This window comes from Bacillus rossius, chromosome 10, assembly GCF_032445375.1.
Source record: "Bacillus rossius redtenbacheri isolate Brsri chromosome 10, Brsri_v3, whole genome shotgun sequence".
Lineage (NCBI taxonomy): Eukaryota > Metazoa > Arthropoda > Insecta > Phasmatodea > Bacillidae > Bacillus > Bacillus rossius.
The window spans coordinates 36,929,984-36,939,682 of record NC_086337.1 but is presented as its reverse complement, the minus strand read 5'-3'; the positions used below and the strand labels follow the sequence as shown (position 1 = coordinate 36,939,682).

Genomic DNA, 9,699 nt, shown 5'->3' with positions numbered 1-9,699 from the left:
GCCGAAATACACTAACGCAGAAAAATGTCATTGCAGGACTGCCACAAAGGTTAGGTTAGGTTAGACTAGGTTAGGCTAGACTAGATTAGGTTAGACTAGGTTAGGTTAGACTAGGTTAGGCTAGACTAGGTTAGGCTAGGTTAGGTTATATTACGCTAGGTTAGGCTAGGTAAGGTTAGGTTTGATTGTGGTATTTCGGCGTTAAGGTACATTTAAGAAACACACAAAAATTCATTCAGTTGTTATTTCGGCGTTGTGGTACACAGCAGTTTCCTAGCTGTCGGCGTTGCGGTCCATTTTGACATTCGGCGTTATGGTATTTCGGCGTTGTGGTAACGACCCACCCAAGGTAGTTAGAAAACGCGCGTTAACGCATACGTGTGATTAAAAGGGGTCGAAGCGAAACAGCTAGAAGAATTCGGCCGTGGTGAAGTGACGATCGGTCGTTGCTCCCGGCTTCACTGCCACGTCGGGGTATCTGCAAGCTGACGGGGAGCGAGGATCTGCTGAGCCGGTCGCGTCTCTGCCTGCGCGCATGTCTCCCCTCCCAGCTAGCGTGTCCCTGTGACACGAGCCGCGACCAGCGACACTAAAGTCGCAGGTCAAAGTCGCCGCGACTTTGTCGCTTACAAGCCTCATCGTCATCCCGAAGCTCCACGAACGGCATACTATGGAGGGACTTCAAAACTCAACCTTGCGTGTAACGTATGCGGGCGTGAGAGCTTTCTGAAACTAATTATTTAATCACGTGTTTCGTGCATAAAACTGGAAAAACTATATATATATATATATGTATATTTAAATAAGAAGCATGTTTTATTACGTAATTTTAATCTCGATATTGAAGTGTTATTAATATTCACTTTATGGCATTTATTATAATCAATTTTTAAAAATGCACATTATGTTTGCTCAGCGAAACCAAATTAGCCGCATATTTTATCGCCATGATTCTTTGTACATTTCTCTAAATAAGTAAAATATATTCTGCGATATATCAATATTTAAAAAAAAAAATGAAATATGTATTCTGAATTTTTAAAAATATATATATGTTCTGCACGTTAATATAATAATATTGAACACACATAAATCGGGCAGTGACCTGTGGCTTCTTGTTTTGTTCGTCATTTCTGTCGTACATAGGGGATCTTTTAGATTTGATTGCAAGTCTCTTGGCGTTCTTTCAGGAATCTTTAGCGTGAGTTTCATATCTAAATATTATTCTGAAAATACTCATATTTAGTCATTTTCACCCTGACAAAAATACAGTTTGAAAACTAAAATACGAAAACAGTACTGCCATTTCAATGTTAACGTATTTTTAAATGCTTTTCGTGAACATTCATAATCAGTTTTTAAATTGGCGTAGGTTATTCTGTAGCTGTACACTGGTAGCCAGAGACTTTGAAAACGGCGAATGGATGGGGCGGAATAAATAGGTGCGAGGGATACGGAAGTGCTCTGAGAAAACCCATAGACTCCCGGCAACGTCCGCCACGTTTTCAACTTACAGAAAAATTCGGGGTTCGAACCCAGATCGCATTGGTGGGGAGGCGAATGTTCTAACCTGTCGATCGTCGTGGCCCAACGGCACCGACTCAGTCCCCAAGCAGTTCGGAGCCCTCTGAGGCTTTTATTGTGTATTAACTATTAAGTCTAAGACTGCGATCCAATTAGCACTCTTTTAAATGAAGTGGATACGTGACTTCGGTAACAAAATAAAATACTTCTTTTCTGACTTGATAACGTCTAATAAATCGATGAACGCCAACTGCACGCACGAAAAAGTGTCCGTAACGCACATTGTGCCGTTACGCTGTGTCCCGTTACGCTCACTCGATTGGAACAACCATCGATTTGACTTTTTCGAGGCACATTAAACTTGAAACACTCCCATTCGTTTCCTACTTTTCCTATCATCGTCCTATCCTTAACAGAATAACACAGATTGGAAGAAGTTAAATAGCAAACATGTATAAAAGTTATAGTTAAAATAATCTCTTCGTTAAATTAATAAACATATTTGAATTAATGAATGCAAATAAAAGTAAATTTATCAATTAAATTGTAGATTTAATTTCACTCCTTCTTTGTATCCATACAAAATAGCGATAATTAAAAAAAAATTCAATTTTATTCATAAAAGTATGCAATCATTTCATCAATGTTTTGTTATGACGTCACGTTAAACTATCGTCCGAAAACCGACTTTACAGACAACCGATTTTTTTTCTCTTTCGTATGGCTTTTGGTCCGATTCGAAGCATTCAATTAAAAAAAAACAAAAAAAAAGATTCTTTCAGTACTCGCCAGAGAAGTATACCATCTAACCTCGGTAACGAGCAAAATTTATGTGTTCTCATGTTGCAAATACGCTCATGATACTGTTACAAACTGATCGCAGAGCCGCGACGCGTGCCACATACCTGAGCGGGCCCTCCAGTGGTTGTCTGGCCCGGGGCGTGTCTCACACGGCCACTGACGTCATGCTACCATTAGCGCGGCTCGACCTCGCCACCCCTCCCCCCTTTCAACCCCGTCATACTTCTTCGGCGCTGTTATCTATAGCTGAGCGGCCTTGGGAATTCCGTTGGCCGCCGCGCGGAGTGGCTTGAATTAACACCGCCTTTCTGGACTTTTCGGGCGTCGGTTCGGGCCGGGATGACGCGATCCGTCACAGCCGCTCTCGTCCGTTCGGTAAAGATGACTCATTATTCTAAAAGGGTGACGCCGGCCTCCGTGGGAGTTCCGAGAGTTCGGAGAGTTCCGCGAGCGAAGGGAAGTGCGACATCGGCGAAGAGGGTGAGAGACCCCCTCGAGAGTGGCGCGACGTGGAGCGACGGGACCGTGAGAGTGCGATTGAGTGGCGCGAGACTGTGTGTGTGCGGACAGGCGCGAGGTAAGGGGCGAACTACTGTTGAGCCTAGCTCCAGTGAGGAGTGCGAATAAACATTTCTAAGTGCCAGTGATTAGTGATCAGACATTTTTAAGAACAGTTATTTATTAGTAATGTAAATATTAGTAATCAATAAAACTGCAATAAAACATAATTGGGCTATCCCTTACTAACTCTGTTCTCTTCATATAGGTCGTAACAATACGAAAAACAGACACGAAATTTTAACGAAGAATTATTAAAAATAATATATACGAGTGTAATAAATACATACGCAAATTGTGTTTTCAACTAAATTTCTTGATGCGAATAACCCGTAGTTTCCGCACCCGCCGTTAGAATACGTTGCCGGAGCAGCTATATCGACTATCGAATCATTCGATTTGCAGAGCGAAAGGTTTAACTATATATGTAATGAATATGAATGAAAAAATACTTAAAAAAATTACTAAACCCCAGATTTTGACTTGATTTTCGACAAGGAATTTCATTAAACAGTTTCACTAAACAGTTAATACTTTAAAGTACCCCTTTGGTTTTTGAACCTTGTTTCTCATGCGCCACAGATGGCAGTACCGTAGTTACACATTTCCGTTCCATGCGACTTTCTTTCAATTCACGAAATTACTCCTACCAAATGCCGTATACCGAGAGCTAAGATGTTTACACATCAAAAATATAGATCAGGAAAATATCTCCACGTTAATTCGAATCTCTGAAGGCCCTGGATGCCAATGCTTATAGAAACGTGGATATAAAATAAAGCAATACCTATTATCGTTGAAGTAACTCTTACGTAACATTAATGGATCACAAATTGTTTTGATTACAGTTTCATAGAACAAGGTTAACTATTGAAAATATATTCAACAGGAATTACACGATCGAAAATTATGTATCTACACAGACTCTGCATGTGTTTTAAAAGTTACTGAAGTTTCAATTTAAGATAATTGATTGTGTTAAGTGACATGTTGATATCAAATTTAACGTTATTATAATCATATCTGAAAAAAGCAAAGAGATTCGCGAAATTTGCTTCACTGTGTTTCTCTCCCAAATACGAACAAAAAGTAATGGAATTGTTTCCAAGGTTTTCGTCACCTGTTTGTTTTTTCGTTGATTCTGTAACCTTTTTTGACAAGAAATTAATTGAAGTACCTGAACAAACCTTTGTGAGAATGAAATAAATGACAGGCAGTGAGTTTTTTTTTTGTAATTTGTTATTACATATGATTTAGACAATTATTTAATGCAGCGGTTATAAAGTAATAAATGCCAACGTATTTGTTGAACGAAAAGTATTAAACAATAAGGCTAAAGCATTAGATTATGCACGTTACATACTCCCACGTTATTAACAACTATTGCATTTGTATAAATTTTTAACAACTTTGCAAGGTTATTACAGGTATTTTTAAATCGTGTAATATACGGCACCCTAAATGAGCACGGTTTAGACACATCAAGTACTTAATGAAAGTTGAAGTACGGATAGATTAAAAGGCAAAAGGGAAAGAAAAAAAAAGATATTAGACCGTTTACCACTGAGGTTTAATTTTTTTTTATAACGCTTGATCGCTCAAGGTCGTAGCCACAGGTAAAGAGAGGGAAAAAAAGCAGGGAGGGTGAGTTTAGTAACTCCCCCTCCAACCCTATAGGATGGGTTGTTTGGTTCGACCTTCGCTAGGCCGCGGAAGAAGCTGGTAGTTGTGGAGGGGCGGTAGCAGCGGTGTGGGAGGGGGGAACGACCGTGGCGGTAAAAGGAGGAGTGGGGGAAACGTGGTGGAGGAGGGGAGGAAGCTGGCAGCGGGCCGGCTAGCCTGGCCTCCTGGGAGGGGAGAGACAGATGTGGCGTGATCGTGGAGTAGTAAGGAGCTGGCGTGCGTAGGATCCCGGCGCGAGCGAGCGAGCGTGATTTGTTTGTTTATCTCCCTTCGCGTTTCGCGCCCAAGGACGGGACGTCGCGTGCGCGAGTTGTACGCCTTCCCGTCATTATTTGTTTTTCTTTTTTTATTACGCCCGCGCTTGTTTCGCCCTTTAAAATAACTTGCCCACCTCGTGGAGATTTAAAAAAAATATATATTTCACATCTCGAGCACCGGTCCCGGGCTAAGTGAACTGACGTCGTTGGACTTTTTATTTTCAGTAAATCCCCTGAGCGGGAAATGTGTTGGTACCGCCGATTGAAGTGTTGACAGTTTCGAACGATTCAACGACGCATTTGAAATGCTGGTGAAGAAGGCATCGTCTTGAATCAGCTGCTTCTTCCTTGGGTAAGCCGGCGTGTTTCTTTTGATTTCGCCATTTCACCGTAAGCACGCAGAAAGTTAACGAATTTTAATAGTTCTACATTTACTTTATTCAATACTTTTTTTGGTAAACGAACTTTCTTAACGAAATACGCGTATTTTTTTAAAACTTTTAATTATCTTTTTTCGTGGCAGTTTAGTTCTTAAATTACGTTCTTATACGGAGTGGGAACACATTTTTCACTAAATTTAAATTCTGTTTTATTCGAATTTGTAACGGCGGGTCGCATTCTTCAAGGGCTTTCGTGGCTTCTCAAGGGCGTTTCACCATCTGTTCCCACCAGCTGGTTGGCAATGTAAACATGGCGCTTGTGCCGTTCTACTCCGAACCGTGTGCCTGTTGGGGGCAGAGGTAGAGTTCGTAGTACGGGTTAGTGTGTCCGTCAAGTGTTACGTTAGCATGCTGATTCTTATTGTTTCTATGTAGCTAGTCGAGTTTTTGTTTTGTCTTGGTTCCATTATGTATTGGCGTACTTAATTGGTCAAGTCCAACTAATATAATTTGTGTGTTTCGGCTTTATCAGAATTAAGGAATAGTTAAGTATTTTTTTATTGGTACGTTGAAACATTTTTCGATGATCATTGTCGTAAAGTAATGCGATTTTAAAAAAACTAGTTATCCAACGTAGGTATATTCAAGACTGCGAAACTAGTGAGTTCTAACTGTAGTTGAATGGAAACGTAGCTATTTAAAAATTACAAAAGTGTCGAATTGTTCAGTTCGTAATACAACATAAATTTAATATTTTTTTATTTCAACTTTATCATATTTTTTTATAACGTGTACAAATGTAACCACTTGTATATAAATTTACTAGTACACACGAAGGGCCAAAATATTTTTGTGGCAAACACATTAACTGTATGGCCAATCTTCTTTGCAATAAATAAAGCACAAAAATAATAAATTTATTTTGGTATGCGTGCAAAACACCACGGCGCAACGAATTGACGTTATTCTGACAGACAATTTTGTTTGAAAAGTTAGTTTTTCCCCTCCAAAAAATACTGGGCGAATATTGTTATTGCAAAAACGATTTTTTTTTTTACTCATAATATGATTGTACACGAATCAACTAGAGCAGTATTAATTTCTCGCGGGCAAAAACTAAACTAAGCAAGCTTTTTTAAGCTTAGGTCCACTATAACCAGATTATCTTGCTTGTTTTTGGTTTTTAAGTACTTGTCAGGAGCGAATATCTTTTAAAGTTTCCCAGGTGAGGCCCGTAGAATAACTGTTGTCATTTAGATTTTACGGGTACGATTTTGCAAAAGGTCTTATTCCACCCCCCCCCCCCCCCCCCAGATCTTCGCGCATGCTTATCGCTATAAAACTGTCCTTTAATTTTAACGTGTCGATTGCAATCCACAGTTAGGTTCGTGTGACTTCGTCTCGACTGGAAGTTTTCAAAAGTAGTTCCCGTTGTTTCAATGGTTGTACAGATTTCCCAACTGTCATTTGCAGATACTAACATGGTGTTTCTTTACAAACACTAGCACCCACATGATATGTTGACAGAACAACAGTGGGATAAGGATACGTAGACGATTGGTATGATAATATGTAGAAATTTAAATTTTGAGAGTAGTTGCATCAGGGACGTAACTACACGGGGCTAGTGCCCCGGGCTTTACTAGGCGAATAGATGGAGGGAGGGGCGCTTAATAAGCAGAGTAATTTTTACTAATATATATTTTATTGAATATCGTAGAGTTAGTAAAAAACACAAAAAAATTGTTGGACAGATAAACGGGATTACTTGTATTGAGATGCATACATGTATATCGTCAAATATTTAAAATCTGGTATTTTTCGCGTACTACTTAACATGCGACGTTTTAATAAATAAAATAACTACAGATAAATGTATTATAAATTTAATTAATATTTCGAAAAGTGGAATTAACATGAGGTGGCGATATGAGGTGTTTTGGGAAAGTATTTGGTTGGTTCAAGAAAAAATATATATTCCCGCGAGTTTAAACATTTCTAGTTACGTCCCTGAGTTACACGACAAATGTTTTAATTTTTTTATTTTCTATATAACACACATTAGGAGAGATGTCTACAAATCCGTGGTCATCTCGTTCGTTCAATCATCCTGTGGAGGGAAGGATATTATCACGAGTCTCTGTTTTCTTTTTGTAGGACTGGAGGTCAATCACGAATTATTAGTGGGAATGTTTACGGCCTCTGTGGATGACCTTGATTATGGAGGGAGGGGGAGAGGGGTAGTGATCACGAATCACGGCCTGAAGGTTCGTCGCCAGTCACGACGATGCAAATGCAGCGCTGCTACCATAATAGTGGCCACCACGAAGAACTACAGTATGTTCCGAAATTCGGATGTCGAACGTCATCGTCCATTTGTTTGCACATGTTTTTATTTAGGACCTGTTGAACGCAGTTGTACATGTGCAGTGACGATTTTGCAAGTGCAGAGAAAAAAAGGGGGGGGGGGGGGGTGTGCTACAATTGTGCGAATCCACCTGGCGACTCGAAACGGTACCGTAGTACAGGAGGTGCCGAAATGCGTCACAAAAGTAATTAATAATGCACGATAACGCGAAAATATAATTTTAGTTTGTTTTATCATTTATAAGTGCTTAGCGTACACGATCGTCAAACAGGTAAACATTTACAAGATAAATTTTCCTCAAAAGTAGTAAGCCCTAATAGTTGTTGGCAGAATCCGAGTAGAAAAATATTACGACGGACGTGCGAATCATTGGGAATCCAGCTTACTTTTCGAGGACTGTCTATTTTGAGATACGTCACTTGTCGCAGATTATATCAGGGTCAAAATAATTTAGAAGGGCGAGGGGGAATAAATATGTCTCAGCCTACGCCTAGCTCAAGCTGTCTGGTTCAAGTTCATATCTGTTTTGAAGACGCTTAATTGAAATCCCGATCGTGTAAAGTCGCTCCCCAGTTCGGTAACGTCAACGAATTCGGATTGTTGACAGCAAGCGGACTTGTTGACGAAGCGCATGAACGAATGTTTGAACAAGGCCGGGTAGGGAAGTGAGATAACAAATGAGATTTCAAAACATATCATCGATAAAAGACTCACGACCTCGAAATAAAATTAATATTTATGTTGTGTAGACTTAAACACAACAAAACAATATAAGGCAATGACGAAAGGAATTGGCAACCTTTCTGCAACACAGAAGTTTATCATTGTTGATGAGGGTCAAGAAAGAAAAAGAAAAATTTAATCTGGTATCACGTGAGCTCTCGGCCATATGTCTCGAAATGTTTTTCTTTTTTTTTTTTTCAAGCGAAACTTTAACAACCGATAAGGTAAGACGAGGCGTAACGAAAATTGCGACGTTGTTTGAATTTCCGTTGTAACTTTGTCTACGCTAACAAGAACTTAACTTTTGTTTTTACGAAACCAGGGTCTAGGTGGAGATAATGAGTTAGCTGAATTGGAGACAAATAAACAGTACCTTTGCGAGGCAAAAAGCGGACTATTTTCTTTCCAATGTGGCGATCATAATATCCACTGAAAACTCCACGATTGACAAAAAAAAAAAAGAGTTATTTGCAATACGGCAAAAAAGGTCTGCAACACATTTTCCCTCTTGTCGTCACCCTTATATTTCGTAATGCAGGTTTAATGCTGTTAACCGTGGTTGTAAACACGGAACTCTCATTACCGATGGACCATGATTGGAGCCCTCGATTCAATTGTTCTGAATTTTGTGTAGTGTCTCTCCCAAGACTCCAATAACCCCGCTATCGACGTGACGTGAAGAGAAATAAATCAAGGTTCAGCTGTGGCAGAGAAAATGATTTTGGTTTTTCGGACACTTGAATAGATCCTCGTCTTTTTTTTTTCCACCGATCACCCTCCTTGGAGCCCGAGGAAAATTTGGACTCCCCCCTTCTCCCAACTCCCCCCTTCTCCCAACTCCCCCACAGGTAGGTATAGCGGTGGCGTGACGGGTGACGTATGTGCCTTCACGGCTTACCTGTTGTGTTTGTTCGATCCTCCCCATCTTCGGTGGAGGGGGGAAGCGTGGGGGAGAAGAGAAAAGGGTGTTGTCGCCGACAACGCACGCACGTCGAGCGGAGGGACAATGAGTTGGGTCTTGTCGCCCGGCCTGCAGTCATTGTTCCCCTCCTGCCAGCTCCATTGTGTACCTTGGGTTGGTTGGCGGGGGTGGGAAGGAGGGTAGAGGGGTGGCTAGCCCACCTGCCGCGAGGTCCTTGCTGCCTTCTTTACCTTCCAGCCTTCCAGCGTCCCCGACGGTAACGTCTTCGAGCTACACTCGTGTCCACTGCCTGGCGTGTGTGGCAGTCACCTTTCCCCGGGGGGGGGGGGGGGGGGGGGGGATTTCTATGGTTAGAGACCGGAAAAATTCGCGGATTCCTTTCGAGACAGGCTGGAATCCAAACTCGTTTAGCTTAATGCTGCGTCAGTGATTGGACCGCAATTTACCCGAAGGACTCTGAGCCAATGGCAAACACTCAAAAAA

General features: G+C 40.9%; 1 protein-coding gene across 4 annotated transcripts in view; it reads left to right on the top strand.

Annotated features, from left to right (window-relative positions):
* The first annotated feature begins 4,744 nt into the window (after positions 1 to 4,744).
* LOC134535955 (semaphorin-5A) overlaps positions 4,745 to 9,699 on the top strand; it is a 299,673-nt gene continuing 294,718 nt past the window's right edge. For 3 of the 4 annotated variants that reach the window (XM_063375384.1, XM_063375389.1, XM_063375390.1), the window contains exon 1: positions 4,747 to 5,175. The gene's annotated coding sequence lies outside the window, so the exon portion shown is untranslated. Of the gene's footprint in view, positions 5,176 to 9,699 lie in introns of all 4 variants that reach the window. The other variant, XM_063375383.1, reaches the window with a different exon arrangement.